This window comes from Triticum aestivum, chromosome 2A (assembly GCF_018294505.1).
Source record: "Triticum aestivum cultivar Chinese Spring chromosome 2A, IWGSC CS RefSeq v2.1, whole genome shotgun sequence".
Taxonomy (NCBI): Eukaryota; Viridiplantae; Streptophyta; class Magnoliopsida; order Poales; family Poaceae; genus Triticum; species Triticum aestivum.
Window position 1 is genome coordinate 760,110,305 of NC_057797.1, and position 25,549 is coordinate 760,135,853.

The window sequence follows — 25,549 nt, forward strand, 5'->3', positions numbered from 1 at the left end:
CCACACTGGCCCGCGCCAGCACCCGCGGCATCGGCCGCGTCCGCCCCAACCCCGTGGCCGGTCTGGTCTGCCCCGGCCCCCTCCGTGCCGGCTGCGCCAGCCCCCACGCCGTCTCCACCGCCTAGCGCCGGCCTGAGTCAGGGCCCTTCCAGGGGCTTCCGATCCAGCAGGTGCGGTTTCCACCGTCGCCCTCTCCGATTCCGGCTTGGCTCACCAGAACATCGCCACCGCCGGTCTACACGGAGGCCGGCGACCCGGCGGTGCCCACGCTACAGTTCGGCGCGCCGTCCTCGGCCCTTCGCATCGACGAACCGGTGGGCACTGGCGCATCGACCCCGACACCACCTCGCTTTGCCCGGATCGACTTTGCCACGTATGATGGCTCGGAGGACCCTCTTAACTGGTTAAACCAGTGTGATCAGTTCTTCCGGGGGCAGCGCACACCTGCGTCCGAGCGCACTTGGCTCGCGTCATACCACCTCCGGGGTGCCGCCCAGACATGGTACTACGCCCTCGAGCAGGACGAGGGCGGCATGCCCCCCTGGGATCGTTTCCGCGAGCTGTGTCTCCATCGCTTCGGACCACCACGGCGCGGCAGCCGCTTGTCCGAGCTGGGCCACCTACCCTTCACCTCCACGGTCCAGGATTTCGCCGACCGCTTCCAGGCTCTGGCGTGTCACACACCAGGGGTGATGGCACTACAGCGGGCTGAGCTCTTCGTCGGCGGCCTTCCCGACCACATCCGCGTGGACGTCGAGATGAAGGGACCCCAGGACCTGCAGACGGCCATGTACTACGCTCGGGCGTTCGAGCAGCGCGCCCAGGCCTTAACACGGCCCGCACCACCTCGGGGGAGCCGAGTGCCTCCACGACCACCGCCAGCCGCTCCAGCTTCTTCAGCCGCCTCACCGACGGCCACTCCGGCCGCGACGCGGCCCTTCCGGCGCCTCACGCAGGCCGAGCAGCTCGAGCGCCGCCGCCTGGGGCTGTGCTTTAACTGTGATGCGCCCTATGCCCCGGGCCATGTCTTCCCGCGCCTCTTCTACTTGGAGACAGTCGACAAGACAGAGGATGCTGCCACCGACGATGGACTCAGCGACCCAGCCGCCGCCGAGGTCGCGCCGGCACCCGCTCCCGCGCCGGCTACGGCCCTTGTCATCTCCCTCCACGCGTTGGCCGGCATCCGCAATGAGCGGACTATGCTTATCCCGGTCATGATCCACGGCGAGACTCTGGTGGCTCTCTTAGACACGGGCTCTACACATAACTTCCTTCCGGAGGCTACTATGCGGCGCCTTGCACTACAGCCGATGGGAGGGGAGCAGCTGCGGGTCACCGTCGCTAATGGCGACCGCCTCCGATGCCATGGGCTCGCTCGGGACGTTCCCATTACTATCGGCGACGAGCACTTCACCATCACGTGTGCCGACATCGACTTGGGCTGCTTCGACTTCATCCTCAGCCTCGACTTTTTGCGGACTCTCGGTCCCATCCTTTGGGACTTCGACGCCCTGACAATGACCTTCTGGCGCCTCGGCCGCCGCATCCGGTGGGAGGGCGTTGGCGGCACCCCGGCGTCGCCCCCACTCCAGCTAGCCGCGGCCACCACGGAGGCCGAGCATCCGCTGCTGGATCACCTCCTGCAGCAGCACAGTGATCTTTTTGCGGAACCCCAGGGCCTTCCGCCGGCCCGGGTCTACGACCACCGTATTCATCTCCTGCCGGGCTCGGCTCCAGTGGCAGTACGGCCCTACCGGTACCCTCAGTTGCAGAAGGACGAGTTGGAGTGGCAGTGCGCCATCATGCTTGCCGCGGGCATTATCCGTATCTCTACATCACCCTTTACGGCGCCGGTCCTCCTCGTACATAAGTCGGACGACACTTGGCGCTTCTGCATCGACTACCAGGCCCTTAATGCTCTCACACTTAAGGATAAGTTTCCTATTCCGGTGGTCAATGAACTCCTGGATGAGCTACATGGGGCGCGCTTCTTCACCAAACTGGACCTCCGGTCGGGGTATCATCACGTGCGCATGCATCCCGACGACATCGCCAAGACGGCGTTCCGGACCCATCACGGCCACTTCGAGTTCTTGGTGATGCCCTTTGGCCTCTCCAACGCCCCGACGACATTTCAGGCCTTGATGAACGATGTCCTCCGGCCCTACTTACGTCGGTTTGTGCTCGTTTTCTTTGATGACATTCTTATCTACAGTGCCTCTTGGGCAGAGCACCTCCAGCATGTGGCCATCGTCTTCAACGAGCTTCGGGCGCATCATCTTCATCTTAAGCGCTCGAAGTGCTCGTTTGGGACACCTTCGGTCGCTTACCTCGACCACGTCATCTCGGCCGAGGATGTGGCCATGGACGCCGACAAGGTGGCGGCCGTCGCCGCCTGGCCCATTCTGCAGTCTCCGCGGGCTCTTCGCGGGTTCCTTGGTCTTGCCGGGTACTATCGGAAGTTCATCCGGGAGTTTGGCCTTATCGCGGCCCCGCTCACGCGTCTCCTCCGTCGCGACGCCTTCTCTTGGGATGCGGAGGCCACTTCAGCATTCGAGGCCCTCAACGGGGCCCTCACGACGGGACCCGTACTGCAGATGCCGGACTTCGACCTCCCCTTCACCGTCGACTGCGACGCTTCCGGTGCGGGGTTTGGTGTGGTCCTGCACCAGGGCGATGGACCCCTCGCCTTCTTCAGCCGCCCCTTTGCTGCTCGCCATCTTAAATTGGCGGTGTATGAGCGTGAGCTCATTGGGTTGGTGTAACGCCCTCGATGCGGCTATATCTTTCGTACACACCAGTATTACCTTATGCAACGTTAGTCACAGCCATCTGCCTGGTACACACCAGTAGCTACAAAGAAGCTTATAGCAGTGAACATACCTGGGTTACACTTGTGTTGTTGTACGGTACTCTTCTGCTGGAGCTCGTTTACCAGCGTGTGCAATCAACTTTCCATGACAAGTTCTCTGGCAGAATTCTCCAACGTAGTCTTATTGGATTATTAGCCCGTAACAAATGGCACTCAAGGATGAGGAGGATCGCAGGATGGTTACAATGCAAGGACTTCCTCAACGATTGCTGGCACATGGAGCCTAGCTATTCGTGTGAGGCGATAACATCATTTGTTCGTCGCCATGTTGAATCCGGGTGGAGGAGGGGCATGGTGGACGCCAAATCATATATGAGGTTTAATGATACCAGGGGTGAGACGGTGAGTGGATATTCGCGAGCAAGCGATGCTTCCAACGATTGAGTTGGAGCATACGAAGGCCATTTGATGAGAGCATTATTATCTGGCACCTGGCCACAGATCTATGTTTTCACCATAAGGCCCTTTCTCCTGATGATCATCCACATGCCCGCCGGTGCAAAGAAATGTCCAACTACATGATGCATCTGTTTTTTGAAAATCCTGAGATGCTAATGCCAGGCAGCAGAAAGATTTTGTTGGTGAGGGCCTACGATGAGCTCGAGGACATCATCGGCAGTGGGGAGACACCTAAGGATGACAGAGAATTTACACAGAGGCTAATAGAGAAATGCAACGCGGGGGGTTCTAGGCCCGACTCTTTTATTCACCAAGCTTGGCTGCTTGTTCAAAGCTTGTTGGGCGATGTTGGCGACGAGACCAAGATGTGGGAGGTGATCCAAGGCGTGTGGGTGGAGATGCTCTGCTTTTCTGCCGGCCGGTCCAGAGGATACCTGCACGCTGAGGCTCTGGGAACAGGTGTGGAGTACCTCTCGTATGTCTGGGTCCTGTTGACATTCTACGGGATGGAGACATTTCCGGATAAGCTTGAAAGGAGGGAGGGTCTGCCAGCTGCCAGCGAAGGAAGACAAGATGCTGCTGCTGCTACGGCATTTGGGTCTGAAAGTGAAGGCAGCGCGCATGTCGTCATTCAGGTTTGAGCTCGAGGATATTCTGCTTAGTCTTCCTTGATTGATTATTTACCTTGTCTGCTAAGAGGACCATGTCTGTTGTACTCTCGGTGCCATTATATGTTTGCACTCCTTCTGTCTTTTCTTTCTCACTGTTCGATGTAAGACATGTACGTCCCGTTTGTTGTGCCAACTGCCAACCCATGTAAGGCAAGTGAAATCTATGTCTTCGTTTCGTTAGCCTGTCATTCATGTCTGATGTATCCAGGTTTTACTGTCTGCGCTCAGCTAATCATAGTTTTCTTTCTTCATGTCATCCAACGTTCTACTATGTTTTTATGTACCCAAACTCCTAACCATCGGGGTTTCTCGGAGCTCTTTATGAAATGAGAATCGTTTGCGCGACAGGCTAAAGCAAGGAAAGCTTCAGTGTCACTCTCTCGTGAGCTTGGGCTTGGGCTCTCGCGCGCAGCCTCGAGGGAGTTACAACTTCGAAGTCTAATGGCCGGATGCTAATTGCGATTAACAATAAACTGCCTACCTCTGAACAGTAGCTTGTGATTCTTGGTGTCCTGCTTTTATCGACTGCAAAATGGCAAAGTTGGGCGTCGATGCTTGTTGATCAGGAACCATCGGAGCATATGACAGCCTGTGCGTGATGCTAAGCAACAGATATTTTCCTTGCCGGATTCTTTAACGAATGATGTCCTCGTAAAGATGTTTGTTTCTTTAGTTGTGTGCGTGTGTGAGATTGTAACCGATAGGCAGGTTGTTAGATGAATTTGATCTCTATCTTTTGTATAGTCTTGGACTAGGGGTCAAGCCAACAACAACCTGCCGATGATGTACTTGTGCTCTATATAAACACGTACGCGTCTCTGCCTAAGGTGCATACGCTTCCACCAATTCTTTCATGGTAATCAGAGCCCGCCTCGCTCACATCCATGGCGACGTCTTCAAGCTCCACCTCCTTCCACTCGTCACCATTTGCACACAGCGTCACCGAGAAGCTCACGAGAGGGAACGAGGCGCTATGGCGCGCAACCATGCTCTCGGCGATCAGGGGGCGCAAATGTAGAACTACCTCGACATCGACCAGGTGGTGCCCCCTGTGAACGTTGAAGCCACCTCCGACGATGGCAAGACCAAGTCGAAGGCGCCCAACCCGGAGTTCTCCGCGTGGTACGCGAAACATCAACAGGTGTTCTCCTACCTGATGTCCTCCCTACCGCGCGAGATGGCCATCCAAGTGGCAACCTGCCACACCGCGGCCAAGCTCTGGAACACGGTGCAGGGGATATGCTGGCCTCACACACTCGCGCCCGCACCGTCAACGTCAGAATTGCGCTGGCGAACCTTCAGAAGGGCAACTCCAACATTACTGAATATGTTGGTAAGATTAGATCTTTATGTGATGAACTTATTGCTTCAGGAAAGAAAGTAGATGAGGAGGATGCTGTGTCTCACATCCTTGCCGGGATCGACAAGGAGTTTGATCCCGTGGTCTCTGCCATGTGCTCCCGGGTCGAGCCGGTGATCGTCCCCGAGCTGTACCCGCAGCTCTTGAGCTTCGAGACACGCATGCACCTGCGCGGCGGGTCCTCCCAGTCCTCTGCAAACGCGGCATCCCGCGAACGCTTCAACAAGCAGAACAACGGCAACGGCGGCGGCGGTGGTGACCGCGGATGAAACTTCCCCAAGCAAGGCGGTGGCGGCGGTGGTGACCGCGGCCGTGGCAACTTCATCAAGCAGCCAAATCGCGACAACATGGGGGGCAACAACGGCGGCAGCGACGGGAACTACAACAACAATCCCGCTGCCTAGATTACTTGCCAGATCTGCGGCAAGCTCGGGCATCTAGCATGGTAGTGCTGGAAGCGCTACGACTCCTCCTATCAAGGGGGGGGGGAGAGCGCTCGGCGAACGTGGCGGCTCCCCAGTACGGCCTGGACACGAACTGGTATATGGACAGCGGAGCCACTGACCATATCACCGGTGATATGTCTCCAACGTATCTATAATATTTGATTGCTCCATGCTATATTATCTACTGTTTTGGACTATATTGGGCTTTATTTTCCACTTTTATATTATTTTTGGGACTAACCTATTAACCGGAGGCCCAGCCCAGAATTGTTGTTTTTTTGCCTATTTCAGTGTTTCAGAGAAATAGAATATCAAACGGAGCCCAAACGGAATAAAATCTTCGGAAACGTGATTTTCTCACCGAACGTGATCCAGGAGACTTGGACCTTACTCCAGGGAGTCAAAGAGGAGGTCACGAGGGTGGGAGGCGCGCCCCCCTGCCTCGTGGGCCCCTCGGTGCTCCACCGACATACTTCTTCCTCATATATATACACACGTACCCCCAAACGATCAGAACAGGAGCCAAAAACCTAATTCCACCGCCGCAACTTTCTGTATCCACGAGATCTCATCTTGGGGCCTGTTCCGGAGCTCCGCCGGAAGAGGGCCGTCATCACGGAGGGCTTCTACATCATCCTAGCCCCTCCGATGAAGTGTGAGTAGTTTACCTCAGACCTTCGGGTCCATAGTTAGTAGCTAGATGGCTTCTTCTCTCTCTTTGAATCTCAATAGAAAGTTCTCCCCCTCTCTTGTGGAGATTTATTCGATGTAATCTTCTTTTTGCGGGGTGTTTGTTGAGACCGATGAATTGTGGGTTTATGATCAAGTCTATTTATGAATAATATTTGAATCTTCTCTGAATTATCCGTTTGGTTTGGCCAACTAGATTGGTAGTTCTTGCCATGGGAGAAGTGCTTAGCTTTGGGTTCGATCTTGCGGTGTCCTTACCCAGTGACAGAAGGGGCAGCAAAGCACGTATTGTATCGTTGCCATCGAGGATAACAAGATGGGGTTTATTTCATATTGCATGAATTTATCTCTCTACATCATGTCATCTTGCTTAAGGCGTTACTTTGTTTTTAACTTAATACTCTAGATGCATGCTGGATAGCGGTCGATGAGTGGAGTAATAGTAGTAGATGCAGAATCGTTTCGGTCTACTTGTCACGGGCGTGATGCCCATATACATGATCATGCCTAGATATTCTCATAACTATGCTCAATTCTATCAATTGCTCAACAGTAATTTGTTCACCCACCGTAGAATACTTATGCTCTTGAGAGAAGCCACTAGTGAAACCTATGGCCCCCGGGTCTATTCTCATCATATCAATCTCCATCACTTTAATCTTGCTTTGCCTTTTACTTTGCTTTTACTTTTTACTTTGCATCTTTATACCAAAAACACCAAAAATATTATATCTATCAGATCTCACTCTCGTAAGTGACCGTGAAGGGATTGACAACCCCTAATCGCGTTGGTTGCGAGTAGCTATCGTTTTGTGCAGGTACGAGGGACTTGAGCGTGGCCTCCTACTGGATTGATACCTTGGTTCTCAAAAACTGAGGGAAATACTTACGCTACTCTGCTGCATCATCCCTTCCTCTTCGGGGAAAACCAACGCAAGCTCAAGATGTAGCAAGAAGGATTTCTGGCGCCGTTGCCGGGGAGTCTACGCAAAAAGTCAAGATACCAAGTACCCATCACAATCCCTATCTCTCGCATTATATTATTTGCCATTTGCCTCTCGTTTTCCTCTCCCCCACTTCACCCTTGCCGTTTTATTCGCCCTCTCTCTCTATCCTCCCTCTCTATTTGCCTCTTTTTGCCCGCTTGCTTTTTGTTTGCTCGTGTGTTAGATTGCTTGTTTGTCGCGATGGCTCAAGATACTACCAAACTGTGTGACTTCACCAATACCAATAATAATGATTTCCTTAGCACTCCAATAGCTCCTCTTACCGATGCTGAATCTTGTGAAATTAATACTACTTTGTTGAATCTTGTTATGAAAGATCAATTCGCCGGCCTTCCTAGTAAAGATGCCGCTACTCATCTGAATAGCTTCGTTGATTTATGTGATATGCAAAAAAAGATGTCAATAATGATGTCGTTAAATTGAAGCTATTTCCTTTTTTGCTTAGAGATCGTGCTAAAGCTTGGTTTTCGTCTTTGCCTAAAAATAGTATTGATTCATGGAACAAGTGCAAAGATGCTTTTATCTCTAAGTATTTTTCTCCCGCTAAGATCATCTCTCTTAGAAACGATATTATGAACTTTAAACAACTTGATCATGAACATGTTGCACAAGCTTGGGAGAGAATGAAATTAATGATACGTAATTGCCCTACTCATGGTTTGAATTTGTGGATGATCATACAAATTTTTTATGCCGGATTGAATTTTGCTTCTAGAAATCTTTTAGATTCGGCCGCGGGAGGCACTTTTATGGAAATCACTTTAGGAGATGCTACTAAACTTCTAGATAATATTATGGTTAATTATTCTCAATGGCATACTGAAAGATCTTCTAATAAAAAAGTGCATGCGATAGAAGAAATCAATGTGTTGAGTGGAAAGATGGATGAACTTATGAAATTATTTGCTACTAAGAGTGTTTCTTATGGTCCTAATGATATGCCTTTGTCTACTTTGATTAAGAATAACAATGAATCTATGGATGTGAATTTTGTTGGTAGGAATAATTTTGGTAACAACGCTTATAGAGGGAATTTTAATCCTAGGCCATATCCTAGTAATCCTTCTAATAATTATGGGAATTCCAAAAACAACTCTTATGGAAATTATGTTGGGGAACGTAGCAGAATTTTAAAATTTTCTACGCATCACCAAGATCAATCTATGGAGTCATCTAGCAACGAGGGAGAGAGGAGTGCATCTACATACCCTTGTAGATCGCGCATGGAAGCGTTCAAGAGAACGGGGTTGATGGAGTCGTACTCGTCGTGATCCAAATCACCGACGACCTAGCGCCGAACGGACGGCACCTCAGCGTTCAACACATGTACGGTTGAGAAGACGTCTCCTCCAACTTGATCCAGCAAGGGGGAAGGAGAGGTTGATGAAGATCCAGCAGCACGATGGCGTGGTGGTGGAAGCAACGGTGATCTCGGCAGGGCTTCGCCAAGCTCAGGGAGAGGGAGGAGTGTCACGGGAGGGAGAGGGAGGCGTCAGGGGCTAGGGTGCGGCTGCCCTCCCTCCCCCCACTATATATAGGACCCCTAGGGGGGCGCCGGCCCTAGGAGATTGAATCTCCAAGGGGGGGCGGCGGCCAAGGGGGGTCGAGTGCCCCCCAAGCCAAGTGGGGCGCCCCCACCCCTAGGGTTTCCAACCCTAGGCGCAGGGGAGGCCCATGGGGGGGCGCACCAGCCCACTAGGGGCTGGTTCCCCGCCCACTTCAGCCCATGGGGCCCTCCGGGATAGGTGGCCCCATCCGATGGACCCCCGGGACCCTTCTGGTGGTCCCGGTACAATACCGATTACCCCCGAAACCTTCCCGATGGCCGAAACTTGACTTCCTATATATAAATCTTCACCTCCGGACCATTCCGAAACTCCTTGTGACGTTCGAGATCTCATTCGGGACTCCGAACAACTTTCGGGTTACCGTATGCTAATATCTCAACAACCCTAGCGTCACCGAACCTTAAGTGTGTAGACCCTACGGGTTCGGGAGACACGCAGACATGACCGAGACGACTCTCCGGTCAATAACCAACAGCGGGATCTGGATACCCATGTTGGCTCCCACATGCTCCTCGATGATCTCATCGGATGAACCACGATGTCGAGGATTCAATCATTCCCGTATACAATTCCCTTTGTCAATCGGTATGTTACTTGCCCGAGACTCGATCGTCGGTATCCCAATACCTCGTTCAATCTCGTTACCGGCAAGTCACTTTACTCGTACCGTAATGCATGATCCCGTGATCAACCACTTGGTCACATTGAGCTCATTATGATGATGCATTACCGAGTGGGCCCAGAGATACCTCTCCGTCATACGGAGTGACAAATCCCAGTCTCGATTTGTGCCAACCCAACAGACACTTTCGGAGATACATGTAGTGTACCTTTATAGTCACCCAGTTACGTTGTGACGTTTGGCACACCCAAAGCACTCCTACGGTATCCGGGAGTTGCACAATCTCATGGTCTAAGGAAATGATACTTGACATTCGGAAAAGCTATAGCAAACAAACTACATGATCTCTGAGCTATGCTTAGGATTGGGTCTTGTCCAATGACATCCAATGTCCATAGTCAGGAAACCATGACTATCTTTTGATCAACGAGCTAGTCAACTAGAGGCTCACTGGGGACGTGTTGTGGTCTATGTATTCACACATGTATTACGATTTCCGGATAACACAATTATAGAATGAACAATAGACAATTATCATGAACAAAGAAATATAATAATAACCATTTTATTATTGCCTCTAGGGCATATTTCCAACAGTCTCCCACTTGCACTAGAGTCAATATTCTAGTTACATTGTGATGAATCGAACACCCATGCAGTTCTGGTGTTGATCATGTTTTGCTCTAGGGAGAGGTTTAGTCAATGGATCTGCCACATTCAGGTCTATATGTACTTCACGAATCTCTATGTCTCCATTTTGAACACTTTCACGAATGGAGTTGAAGCGACGCTTGATATGTCTAGTCTTCCTGTGAAACCTGGGCTCCTTGGCAAGGGCAATAGCTCGAGTGTTGTCACAGAAGAGAGTCATCAGGCCCGACGCATTGGGTATGACTCCTAGGTCGGCAATGAACTCCTTCACCCAGACTGCTTCTTGTGCTGCCTCCGAGGCTACCATGTACTCCGCTTCACATGTAGATCCCACCACAACGCTTTGCTTGCAACTGCACCAGCTTACTGCCCCACCATTCAAAATATACACGTATCCGGTTTGTGACTTAGAGTCATCCAGATCTGTGTCGAAGCTAGCATCAACGTAACCCTTTACGACGAGCTCTTCGTCACCTCCATAAACGAGAAACATATCCTTAGTCCTTTTCAGGTATTTCAGGATATTCTTGACCGCTGTCCAGTGTTCCATGTCGGGATTACTTTGGTACCTTCCCACCAAACTTACGGCAAGGTTTACATCAGGTCTGGTACACAGCATAGCATACATGATAGACCCTATGGCTGAGGCATAGGGGACGACACTCATCTTTTCTCTATCTTCTGCTGTGGTCGGGCATTGAGCCGTGCTCAATCTCATACCTTGCAATACAGGCAAGAACCCCTTCTTTGACTGATCCATTTTGAACTTTTTCAATATCTTGTCAAGGTACGTACTCTGTGAAAGACCAATGAGGCGTCTCGATCTATCTCTATAGATCTTGATGCCTAATATATAAGCAGCTTCTCCAAGGTCCTTCATTGAAAAACACTTGTTCAAGTAGGCCTTTATGCTTTCCAAGAATTCTATATCATTTCCCATCAACAGTATGTCATCCACATACAATATGAGAAATGCTACAGAGCTCCCACTCACTTTTTTGTAAATGCAGGCTTCTCCATAAGTCTGCGTAAACCCAAACGCTTTGATCATCTCATCAAAACGAATGTTCCAACTCCGAGATGCTTGCACCAGCCCATAAATCGAGCATTGGAGCTTGCACACCTTGTCAGCATTCTTAGGATCGACAAAACCTTCCGGCTACATCATAAACAATTCTTCCTTAAGGAAACCATTAAGGAATGCCGTTTTGACGTCCATTTGCCATATCTCATAATCATAGAATGCGGCAATTGCTAACATGATTCGGACGGACTTCAGCTTCGCTATGGGTGAGAAAGTCTCATCGTAGTCAACCCCTTGAACTTGTCGATAACCCTTAGCGACAAGCCGAGCTTTATAGATGGTTACATTACCATCCGCGTCTGTCTTCTTCTTAAAGATCCATTTATTTTCTATGGTTCGCCGATCATCGGGCAAGTCAGTCAAAGTCCATACTTCGTTTTCATACATGGATCCTATCTCGGATTTCATGGCTTCCAGCCATTTGTCGGAATCTGGGCCCGCCATCGCTTCTTCATAGTTTGAAGGTTCACCGTTGTCTAACAACATGATTTCCAAGATAGGGTTTCCGTACCACTCTGGTGCGGAACGTGTCCTTGTGGACCTACGAAGTTCAGTAGCAACTTGATCTGAAGTTTCATGATCATCATCATTAACTTCCTCTCTAGTCGGTGCAGGCACCTCAGGAACATTTTCTTGAGCTGCGCCACTTACCGGTTCAAGAGGTAATACTTCATCGAGTTCTACTTTCCTCCCACTTATTTCTTTCGAGAGAAACTATTTCTCTAGAAAGGATCCATTCTTGGCAACAAAGATCTTGCCTTCGGATCTGACGTAGAAGGTATACCCAATAGTTTCTTTAGGGTATCCTATGAAGATGCATTTTTCCGACTTGGGTTCGAGCTTTTCAGGTTGAAGTTTCTTGACATAAGCATCGCATCCCCAAACTTTTAGAAACGACATCTTAGGTTTCTTCCCAAACCATAATTCATACGGTGTCGTCTCAACGGATTTTGATGGAGCCCTATTTAAAGTGAATGCGGCAGTCTCTAAAGCATAGCCCCAAAATGACAGCGGTAAATCGGTAAGAGACATCATAGATCGCACCATATCCAATAGAGTGCGATTATGACGTTCGGACACACCATTACGCTGAGGTGTTCCAGGCGGCGTGAGTTGTGAAACTATTCCACAATTCCTGAAGTGTGTGCCAAATTCGTGACTCAAGTATTCTCCCCCACGATCTCATCGCAAGAACTTGATTTTCCTATCACGTTGATTCTCAACCTCACTCTGAAATTCCTTGAACTTTTCAAAGGTCTCAGACTTGTGTTTCATTAAGTAGACATACCCATATCTACTCAAGTCATCAGTGAGGGTGAGAACATAACGATAGCCACCGCGAGCCTCAACACTCATTGGACCGCACACATCACTATGTATGATTTCCAATAAGTTGGTTGCTCGCTCCATTGTTCCTGAGAACGGAGTCTTGGTCATTTTATCCATGAGGCATGGTTCGCACGTGTCAAATGATTCGTAATCAAGAGACTCCAAAAGTCCATCTGCATGGAGCTTCTTCATGCGTTTGACACCTATGTGACCAAGGCGGCAGTGCCACAAGTATGTGGGACTATCATTATCAACCTTACATCTTTTGGTATTCACACTATGAATATGTGTAACATTAAGGTCGAGATTCATTAAGAATAAACCATTCACCAGTGGAGCATGACCATAAAACATATCTCTCATATAAATAGAACAACCATCATTCTCGGATTTAAATGAGTAGCCATCTCGAATTAAAAGAGATCTTGATACAATGTTCATGCTCAAAGCTGGCACTAAATAACAATTATTGAGGTTTGAAACTAATCCCGTAGGTAAATGTAGAGGTAGCGTGCCGACGGCGATCACATCGACCTTGGAACCATTCCCGACGCGCATCGTCACCTCATCCTTCGCCAGTCTCCGCTTATTCCGTAGCTCCCGCTTTGAGTTACAAATGTGAGCAACCGCACCGGTATCAAATACCCAGGAGCTACTACGAGTACTGGTAAGGTACACATCAATTACATGTATATCACATATACCTTTAGTGTTGCCGGCCTTCTTGTCCGCTAAGTATTTGGGGCAGTTCCGCTTCCAGTGACCACTTCTCTTGCAATAAAAACACTCAGTCTCAGGCTTGGTTCCATTCTTTGACTTCTTCCCGGCAGCTTGCTTACCGGGCGCGGAAACTCCCTTGCCGTCCTTCTTGAAGTTCTTTTTACCCTTGCCTTTCTTGAACTTAGTTGTTTTATTCACCATCAACACTTGATGTTCCTTTTTGATTTCCACCTCCGCTGATTTCAGCATTGAATATACCTCAGGAATGGTCTTTTCCATCCCCTGCATATTGAAGTTCATCACAAAGCTCTTGTAGCTCGGTGGAAGCGACTGAAGGATTCTGTCAATGACCACGTCATCCGGGAGATTAACTCCCAGCTGAGTCAAGCGGTTATGCAACCCATACATTTTGAGTATGTGCTCATTGACAGAACTATTTTCCTCCATCTTACAACTGAAGAACTTGTCGGAGACTTCATATCTCTCGACCCGGGCATGAGCTTGGAAAACCATTTTCAGCTCTTCGAACATCTCATATGCTCCGTGTCTCTCAAAACGCTTTTGGAGCCCCGATTCTAAGCTGTAAAGCATGTCGCACTGAACGAGGGAGTAATCATCAGCATGTGACTGCCAAGCGTTCATAACGTCTTGGTTCTCTAGGATGGGTGCGTCACCTAGCGGTGCTTCTAGGACATATTCTTTCTTGGCAGCTATGAGGATGATCCTCAGGTTCCAGACCCAGTCTGTATAGTTGTTGCCATCATCTTTCAGCTTGGTTTTCTCTAGGAACGTGTTGAAGTTGAGGGCAACATTAGCGTGGGCCATTTGATCTACAAGACATAGTGTAAAGATTTTAGACTAAGTTCATGATAATTAAGTTCATCTAATCAAATTATTCAATGAACTCCCACTCAGATAGACATCCCTCTAGTCATCTAAGTGAAACATGATCCGACTCAACTAGGCCGTGTCCGATCATCACGTGAGACGGACTAGTCAACATCGGTGAACATCTTCATGTTGATCGTATCTTCTATATGACTCATGCTCGACCTTTCGGTCTTTCTGTTCCGAGGCCATGTCTGTACATGCTAGGCTCGTCAAGTAAACCTAAGTGTATTGCGTGTGTAAATCTGGCTTACACTCGTTGTATTCGAACGTTAGAATCTATCACACCCGATCATCACGTGGTGCTTCGAAACAACGAACCTTCGCAATGGTGCACAGTTAGGGGGAACACTTTCTTGAAATTATTACGAGGGATCATCTTATTTAAGCTACCGTCGTTCTAAGCAAATAAGATGCAAAATATGATAAACATCACATGCAATCAAATAGTGACATGATATGGCCAATATCATTTGCTCCTTTTGATCTCCATCTTCGGGGCTTCATGATCATCGTTGTCACCGGCATGACACCATGATCTCCATCATCGTGTCTTCTTGAAGTTGTCTCGTCATCCATTACTTCTATTACTATGGCTAACACTTTAGCAATAAAGTAAAGTAATTACATTACGTTTATGTTGACACGCAGGTCATAAATAAATTAAGACAACTCCTATGGCTCCTGCCGATTGTCATACTCATCGACATGCAAGTCGTGATTCCTATTACAAGAACATGATCAATCTCATACATCACATCCTTTTGGCCATATCACATCACACGGCACATGCTACAAAAACAAGTTAGACGTCCTCTAATTGTTGTTGCAAGTTTTTACGTGGCTGCTATAGGTTTCTAGCAAGAACGTTTCTTACCTACGCCAAAACCACAACGTGATATGCCAATTTCTATTTACCCTTCATAAGGACCCTTTTCATCGAATCCGATCCGACTAAAGTGGGAAAGACAGACACCCGCTAGCCACCTTATGCAACTAGTGCATATCAATAGGTGGAACCAGTCTCACGTAAGCGTACGTGTAAGGTCGGTCTGGGCTGCTTCATCCCATGATGCCGCCGAATCAAGATAAGACTAGTAACGGCAAGCAAATTGACAATATCCACGCCCACAATTGCTTTGTGTTCTACTCGTGCATAGAAAATTACGCATAGACCTAGCTCGGATACCATTGTTGGGGAACGTAGCAGAATTTAAAAATTTTCTATGCATCACCAAGATCAATCTATGGAGTCATCTAGCAACGAGGGAGAGAGGAGTGCATCTACATAACCCTGTAGATCGCGCGCGGAAGCGTTCAAGAGAACGGGGTTGATGGAGTCGTACTCGTCGTGATCCAAATCACCGATGACCTAGCGCCGAACGGACGGCACCTCCGCGTTTAACACACGTACGATTGGGAAGACGTCTCCTCCAACTTGATCCAGCAAGGGGAAAGGAGATGTTGATGAAGATCCAGCAGCACGACGGTGTGGTGGTGGAAGCAACGGTGATCTCGGCAGGGCTTCGCCAAGCTCAGGGAGAGGAAGGAGTGTCACGGGAGGGAGAGGGAGGCGCCAGGGGCTAGGGTGCGGCTGCCCTCCCTCCCCCCACTATATATAGGACCCCTAGGGGGGCGCCGGCCCTAGGAGATTGAATCTCCAAGGGGGCGGCGGCCAAGGGGGGTGGAGTGCCCCCCAAGCCAAGTGGGGCGCCCCCACCCCTAGGGTTTCCAACCCTAGGCGCAGGGGAGGCCCATGGGGGGCGCACCAGCCAACTAGGGGCTGGTTCCCCTCCCACTTCAGCCCATGGGGCCCTCCGCGATAGGTGGCCCCACCCGATGGACCCTCGGGACCCTTCTGGTGGTTCGGTACAATACCGATTACCCCCGAAACCTTCCCGATGGCCGAAACTTGACTTCCCATATATAAATCTTCACCTCCGGACCATTCCGAAACTCCTCGTGATGTCCGGGATCTCATCTGAGACTCCGAACAACTTTCGGGTTACCGTATGCTAATATCTCAACAACCCTAGCGTCATTGAACCTTAAGTGTGTAGACCCTACGGGTTCGGCAGACACGCAGACATGACCGAGACGACTCTCCGGTCAATAATCAACAGCGGGATCTGGATAACCATGTTGGCTCCCACATGCTCCTCGATGATCTCATCGGATGAACCACGATGTTGAGGATTCAATCAATCCCGTATACAATTCCCTTTGTCAATCGGTACGTTACTTGCCCGAGACTCGATCGTCGGTATCCCAATACCTCGTTCAATCTCGTTACCGGCAAGTTACTTTACTCGTACCGTAATGCATGATCCCGTGATCAACCACTTGCTCACATTGAGCTCATTATGATGATGCATTACCGAGTGGGCCCAGAGATACCTCTCCGTCATACGGAGTGACAAATCCCAGTCTCGATTCGTGCCAACCCAACAGACACTTTCGGAGATACATGTAGCGTACCTTTATAGTCACCCAGTTACGTTGTGACATTTGGCACACCCAAAGCACTCCTACGGTATCCGGGAGTTGCACAATCTCATGGTCTAAGAAAATGATACTTGACATTCGGAAAAGCTATAGCAAATGAACTACACGATCTTCGAGCTATGCTTAGGATTGGGTCTTGTCCATCATATCATTCTCCTAATGATGTGATCCCGTTATCAATGACATCCAATGTTCATAGTCAGGAAACCATGACTATCTTTTGATCAACGAGCTAGTTAACTAGAGGCTCACTAGGGACGTGTTGTGGTCTATGTATTCACACATGTATTACGATTTCCGGATAACACAATTATAGCATGGACAATAGACAATTATCATGAACAAAGAAATATAATAATAACCATTTTATTATTGCCTCTAGGGCATATTTCCAACAAATTATAATAAGATGCCCTCTGAATTCGAGAATAGTGTTAAAGAATTTATGAATTCACAAAAGAATTTTAATGCTTTGCTTAAGGAGAAATTGCTTAAAGTTGATGATTTGGCTAGAAACGTTGATAGAATTTCTCTTGAGGTTGATTTTTTAAAGCTTAGACCTATTCCTCCTAAGCATGATATCAATGAGTCTCTCAAAGCCATGAGAATTTCCATTGATGAGGGCAAGGAAAGAACCGCTAGGATGCGTGCTTCCAAAGATGCCTTTATTAAAGCGTGTTCCTCCAATTCCTATCAAAATCAAGATGAAGATCTAAAAATTATTGATGTATCCCCTATTAAATCTTTGTTTTGCAATATGAATCTTGATGAAACTGAATATGATCTTCCTTTACCTAGAAGGCGTTCTAAAAATTCGGAGTATTTAGATCTTAATGATGAAATTGATGAAAGTGGGATTGAAAGAAATAAAAATCTAGATGTTGCTAAACCCACTATATTGGATTTCAAGGAATTTAATTATGAAAGTTACTCTTTAATTGATTGTATTTCCTTGTTGCAATCCGTGCTAAATTCTCCACATGCTTATAGTCAAAATAAAGCCTTCACCGAACATATTGTTGATGCCTTGATGCAATCTTATGAAGAAAAACTTGAGTTGAAAGTTTCTATCCCTAGAAAACTCTATGATGAGTTGGAACCAACTATTAAAATTAAAATTAAAGGTTATGAGTTTTATGCTTTGTGTGATTTGGGTGCTAGTGTCTCTACTATTCCCATAACTTTGTGTGATTTACTAGATTTCCGTAATTTTGATGATTGCTCTCTAAACTTGCATCTTGCGGATTCCACTATTAAGAAACCTATGGGAAGAATTAATGATGTTCTTATTGTTGCAAATAGGAATTATGTGCCCGTAGATTTCATTGTTCTTGATATAGATTGCAATCCTTCTTGACCTATTATTCTTGGAGGGAGTATCATCCAACGTTCTACTATGTTTTTATGTACCCAAAGTCCTAACCATCGGGGTTTCTCGGAGCTCTTTATGAAATGAGAATCGTTTGCGTGACAGGCTAAAGCAAGGAATGCTTCAGTGTCACTCTCTCGTGAGCCTGGGCTTGGGCTCTCGCGTGCATCCTCGAGGGAGTTACAACTTCCAAGTCTAATGGCCGGATGCTAATTGCGATTAACAATAAACTTCCTACCACTGAACAGTAGCATGTGATTCTTGGCGTCCTGGTTTTATCGACTGCAAAATGGCAAAGGTGGCCGTGGATTGTTGATCAGGAACCATCGGAGCATATGAGAGCCTGTGCGTGCAATGATGCTAAGCAACAGATATTTTCCTTGCCGGATTCTTTAACGAATGATGTCCTCGTAAAGATGTTTGTTTCTTTATTATAATGCGCTATCTCGTATTCATGAAGCTATTCGACCGCGTGCATCTAATTAAGAGAAGCCACTTGGCGTGCCCCACATCGCCACCGGCGACCTATGTTAAATGATAGGCTAGTAGTTGTAACGTGACATGTCTGTCACGGTGTAGTTGTGTGCGTGTGTGAGATTGTAACCAATAGGCGGGTTGTTAGATGGATTTGATCTCTATCTTTTGTATAGTCTTGGACTAGGGGTCAAGCCAACGACAACCTGCCGATGATGTACTTGTGCTCTATATGAACACGTAAGCGTGCCTGCCTAAGGTGCATACGCTTCCACCAATTCTTTCATGGTAATCAGAGCCTGCCTATCTCACATCCATGGCGACGTCTTCAAGCTCCACCTCCTTCCCCTCATCATCATTTGCACAGAGCGTCACCGAGAAGCTCACGAGAGGGAATGAGGCGGAATGGCGCGCAACCATGCTCTCGGCGATCAGGGGGGGCGCAAATGTAGAACTACCTCGACATCGATCAGGTGGTGCCCCCTGTGAACGTTGAAGCCACCTCCGACAATGGCAAGACCAAGTCGAAGGCTCCCAACCCGGAGTTCTCCGCATGGTACGTGAAGGATCAACAGGTGTTCTCCTACCCGATGTCCTCCCTACCGCGCGAGATGGCCATCCAAGTGGCAACCTGCCACACCGCGGCCGAGCTCTGTGTCACATCCCTGTTTTTAGTCATGCATTAGGATTGTATGAACATGTGCATCATGTTTAAATTTCTTTTAAACTTGAAATGGGGCCTAATCAACCCCAACACCCCCCTGAAAATGCTAATTTCCAACAATTGGAATTTCAATGAACCCAAAATGCCCTTCATAAAAGCCCACCATTTTTGGTCTTGACTAAAACCTCTGCAAAAAATGGTCTTGCAATTTATGGAGCCATTCTGGATTTTTGAACAAGCCATAAGTATTTGAATTTGGGCATTTTAAATGCTATAAATATTTTAAAGTGCTCAAATAATCTTGGAAGCATTTTTAGGTAGTTGAGAGTATTCCCAAATGTGCCTCTGAATATTTCCAGAGTTTTTGGAAATGAAATAGTATTTATTCTATTTCAATACACATAGCAGGAAATAAATAAAAGCAAAACAAAAAAGAGAGAGAGAGTTAGAGATTACCTGGAAGCCCCCCAGCCGGCCCACCTAGCTGGCCCGGCCCAGCAGCCGCTCCACGCAGCTGCTTCGCCTAGCCAGCGAGGCGAGCAGGTGCTCGACGGCGAGCACAGGAGGTCGCCACGCCGTCGTCAACGCGCCGCTCCACCGTGTCCTGAAGCTCCGCCACTCCCTCCTCGACCGTCCCACCGAGCCACGCCCCGCCGGAGGCCGCCGAGCGTCTTCACCGAGCTCGTCTTCAACCTCCGTCCGCCGAGATCGCCGGCGACCGTACGCCGCCCCTGATGTCTCCCCGAGCTCGCTGAGGCCGCCGCTACACTCCCCGTGAGCTCCTTCTCCGTTCCCCTCTCTTTCCTTGCCGTTCTCTCCCTCTAACCGCGGGCTCCGTTGAGCCCGAGAGCTCGGCTCCGCCGGCCATGTCGCCGCCGTGGCCACATGCGCGTAAGCTCGATTCCGAGCGGGTCACCACACTCACCACGTTTCCAGGAGCCTAACGCACCACTCCCCGCGCCTCGTCGTGCCCCGTAGCTTTGGTTTATCCTCACCGGAACTCCGGCGGCTGCCAAGGTCGTCGCCGACGTCGTTTCTGACCTTCCCGAGCTCCACCTCCACCACCAAACGCCGCGACTTGCCCCCAGCTACGCGTAGGACCAAACCGCAGTCGATTTGGACGACTGTGGGCAAAACCCGAGCCCCTCCGCCGCGTCTGTCGTCGTCGGCGTCAAGCCGCCGGCGAGTTGACCATGTTTTGACCGTGGACTGACGTGTGGGCCCAGGTTGACTTCCCCCCTGAGCCTATGACAGGTGGAGCCGGCCTGTTAATTAGTTTAGGATTAGTGTTAACTAATTTTAGTTAGTTTAGGTCACTGACATGTGGGCCCAGGCCCCACTGACAGTTAATTAGTACTAACTTAATCCTGTTAGGTAGATGAGACACTGACAGACAGGGCCCACCAGTCAGGTTTGACTGGCCCTGGCGCCTTTGACTCGCTGACGTCACAGTGACGCAGTGCTGACGTAATTATTCATTTTCTGGATTTATTTTTATATAGGAAATTCCAGAAAATAGCCAAAACTTCTAAAAATCATAGAAATTAATCTGTAACTCCAAATGAAAAGATTTATATATGAATTTTGATCAGAAAAATTCAATCTATCCATTGGTAATGGTTTCATGCATGACAAAACATGATAACCTTGATTTTTAAGCAAAATAAGATAATTCACTAATGTGGCTATGTTAAGTGAACTAACATTTGAATCTTTGATTCAAATGAGTTCATTCCTTTCTGTTTTAGCTTGCATTAGGCCAAGACACATTCATATTGCCATGTCATAGCATGCATCATATTGTTGCATATCATCATGTATTAATTATGTCCGGTGTGTCTTTCGTGGTAGGTTTTGCCTCCGAGGATAACCCCGAATATCCGTCTGAAGGGCAGTACCCTACTACCACTACATCAGGCAAGCAACCCATTGATCATCCCGATACAAACCCATGTTCTCGCTTCTGCTCTTGTTTACTGCATTAAGACAACGTGATTCAAACTGTTGTGTGCTACGGTAGTTGAACCCTTATCCTCTGCATGACCTGTCATTGCCACAGTAACTAGATGAAACCCACTAGCATGTGTAGGAGTTGATTGAGCCATGTATGTGTTTCCTACCTTGCTATGCCTGCTATGCTTAGAGTTGTGTCAGGTCTGGTTCATCTGGGTGATGGGCTAGAGTGAGATGATTATGTCGGTAATGTGAGGGATGTGTTGAGCATGTTTTGGTAAAGGTATCGATGAGAGGCCATGTAGGAGTACATGGTGGGTTGTTTCATTGAGGCCGTCCATAAGAACTGAGATCTATATGCGTGATTTAAGATCCAGCTACTACCACACATTGGGCCCTGAAATATGACCCTGCTCGACTTACTGACCCCTCTCGTCCTCTGTCTAGAAGTTGCAACTAGTTTCTGGTGTTTGTAGGTTATGTGTTGGCAGCCGTGCGTAGCGCTGACTCTAGGGGTGGGCTATGATGCGGTAGATACACCGTGGCACGGTGTACCGAGTCGCCCGTTTGGTGTCTCGGGAACCCTGCACACATCGTTTGGGGCCGTTGAGGACACCCCGGCCGGATTTCCTTGCGGATGGAACCTGAATAGGCGATAAACCTGGACTAGAGACTTGTGCGGTTAGTCAGGTCGTGGTCTACACCCACGTCGGTTTTTGCTTGAAGTCTGCCGAGCACATGTCATGTGCAGACGCTAAGTGGTGGAAACATGTGTGATGAAGTGCACCCCTACAGGGTATAAAACTATTCGAATAGCCGCGTCCGTGGTAAAGGACTACTTGGTTGCCTATACAGTTCATAGACAAGTTAATGGATACTACTAAAAGACTCAAGATAAGTGTGAGTACCGAGGATGGCCCTCTCGTAGGATGACGAGGGAGGATCCCCGATGGAGTATTGTGTTGGTGAGTAGTGGACTCGTGTGCGAAAACTATTTTACTAGTGGAGTCTCGTAAGATAGCTTAGACAAGAGTCAAAGCTGGCTTGCTGCAATAACTCCACCACCTTCTTGAGAATGAGCATATATAGTAGGTTCTGATGTAAGACTTGCTGAGTACCTTTGTACTCATGTTTTTTTAATTACTGTTTTTCAGACGACAACACCGCCCCCTCCGATGGGTTTTATGTAGATCTCGACGTCGATGAGTGACTTGCCACCCAGGTGGTGATCCTGGCCATGGAGGGCCCTATGTAGATAGACAGGCTTCGAGAAGTCTTCTTTCTTTCTAGTGTCTGTACTCAGACTATTTGCTTCCGCATGTGCTTGTATGCTTGTATGACTTGAGTGTCGGGTCATGTGACCCCTACCGGTGTGAACATGTTATGTATGGCTCTCTGGAGCTTTTAAATAAAGTACTTGAGTTGTAGAGTTTTGTTCTGATGCCATGTTGTATTTGCACATATCGAGCATATTGTGTGTATGATTGAAATGCTTGGTATGTGTGGGATCCGACAATCTAGTTGTTTATCCTTCGCAGCCTTTCTTATGGGGAAATGTAGTCTAGTGTTCCTCGAGCCATAGTAGTCCGCTACAGCCCGGTTCACCGGAGTCCTGCTAGCCCAGCACTACTGCTCAGGACACTTGACTGGCCGGCATGTGTTTCACTTCGTTCCTATGTCTGTCCCTTCGGGGAAATGTCACGCAGTGACATCTGGAGTCCTGCCTAGCCTGCTACAGCCCGGGTTCCCCGGAGTCCTGTTAGCCCAGTGCTACAGCCCGGATTCACACGCTGATGACTGACATGCTCGATGTGATTCATGTATGCCTGTCTCCATAGGTCTGTGCCGCTTTGGGTTCACGACTAGCCATGTCGGCCCGGATTCTCCGTCATATGGATGCTAGCGACACTATCATATACGTGAGCCAAAAGGCGCAAACGGTCCTGGGCCATGGTAAGGCGACACCCGTGGGGATACCGTGCGTGAGGCCGCAATGTGATATAAGGTGTTACCGGCTAGATCGATGTGACTTGGAATCGGGGTCCTGAAACTCTGGAACACGATGCAGGGGATGCTGGCCTCGCACACCAGCGCCCGCACCGTCAATGTCAGAATTGCGCTGGCGAACCTTCAGAAGGGCAATTCCAACATTACTGAATATGTTGGTAAGATTAGATCTTTATGTGATGAACTTATTGCTTCAGGAAAGAAAGTAGATGAGGAGGATGTTGTGTCTCACATCCTTGTCGGGCTCGACAAGGAGTTTGATCCCGTGGTCTCTGCCATGTGCTCCAGGGTCGAGCCGGTGATCGTCCCCGAGCTGTACCCACAGCTCTTGAGCTTCGAGACACGCATGAACCTGTGCGGCGGGTCCTCCCAGTCCTCTGCAAACGCGGCATCTCGCGAACGCTTCAACAAGCAGAACAACGGCAACAGCGGCGGCGGTGGTGACCGCGGACGAAACTTCCCCAAGCAAGGCAGTGGCGGCGGTGGTGACCACGGCCGTGGCAACTTCATCAAGCAGCCGAATCGCGACAACACGGGGGGCAACAACGGCGGCAGCGACAGGAACTACAACAACAATCCCGCTGCCAAGATTGCTTGCCAGATCTGCGGCAAGCTCGGGCATCTAGCATGGAAGTGCTGGAAGCGCTACGACTCCTCCTATAAAGGGGGGGGGAGAGCGCTCGGTGAACGTGGCGGCTCCCAGTACGGCCTGGACACGAACTGGTATATGGACAGCGGAGCCACTGACCATATCACCGGTGATACGTCTCCATGATGTCTACTACACAACCTTCTTCTTGTAGACGTTGTTGGGCCTCCAAGTGCAGAGGTTTGTAGGACAGTAGCAAATTTCCCTCAAGTGGATGACCTAAGGTTTATCAATCCATAGGAGGCGTAGGATGAAGATGGTCTCTCTCAAGCAACCCTGCAACCAAATAACAAAGAGTCTCTTGTGTCCCCAACACACCCAATACAATGGTAAATTGTATAGGTGCACTAGTTCGGCGAAGAGATGGTGATACAAGTGCAAAATAGATAGTAGATATAGGTTTTTGTAAACTGAAAATATAAAAACAGCAAGGTAGCGAGTGGTAAAAGTGAGCGTAAACGGTATTGCAATGATAGGAAACAAGGCCTAGGGTTCATACTTTCACTAGTGCAAGTTTTCTCAACAATAATAACATAGATAGATCATATAACGAGCCCTCAACATGCAACAAAGAGTCATCCGAATCCACTAATAGCGGAGAACAAACGTAGACATTATGGTAGGGTACGAAACCACCTCAAAGTTATTCTTTCAAATCAATCCGTTGGGCTATTCCTATAAGTGTCACAAACAACCCAGGAGTTTTTACTAGAATAACACCTTAAGATACAAATCAACCAAAACCATAATGTCACCTAGATACTCCATTGTCACCTCAAGTATCCGTGGGCATGATTATACGATATGCATCACACAATCTCAAATTTATCCAACCAACATAAAAGTACTTCAAATAGTGCCCCAAAGTTTCTACCGGAGAATCAAGAACGTGTGCCAACCCCTATGCATAGGTTCATGGGCGGAACCCGCAAGTTGGTCACCAAAACATACATCAAGTGGCACGTGATATCCCATTGTCACCACAGATAAGCACGGCAAGACATACATCAAGTGTTCATAAAAGACTCAATCCGATAAGATAACTTCAAAGGGGAAACTCAATTCATCACAAGAGAGTAGACGGGGAGAAGAAACATAAGATCCAACTACAATAGCAAAGCTCGGGATACATCAAGATCGTGACATAGATGGAACACAAGGGAGAACACGAGAGAGAGAGAGATCAAACACATAGCTACTGGTACATATCCTCAGCCCCGAGGGTGAACTACTCCCTCCTCGTCATGGATAGCGCCGGGATGATGAAGATGGCCACCGGAGATGGATCCCCCCTCCGGCAGGGTACCGGAAAGGGGTCCCGATTGGTTTTTCGTGGTTCTGGAGGCTTGCGGCGGTGGAACTCCCGATCTATCTTCTGTTCTGGAAGTTTTAGGGTGCGTAGGTATATATGGGTGAAAGGAGTACGCCGGTGGAGCTACGGGGGCCCCACGAGGCAGGGGGGCGCGCCCAGGGGGGAGGGCGCGCCCCCCACCCTCGTGAGCACCTCCCGTATCTTCTGACGTGGGGTCCAAATCCATCAGGTGGGTTTCCTTCCAAAAATAACTTCTCCAGTTGATTTCGTTCCGCTTTGACTCCGTCTGATATTCCTTTTCCTCGAAAT

At 48.8% G+C, this 25,549-nt stretch overlaps 1 pseudogene; it reads left to right on the forward strand.

Moving 5' to 3' along the window:
• Nucleotides 1-5,319: 5,319 nt before the first annotated feature.
• Nucleotides 5,320-5,458, forward strand: LOC123038504 (uncharacterized; annotated as a pseudogene).
• Nucleotides 5,459-25,549: the final 20,091 nt, after the last annotated feature.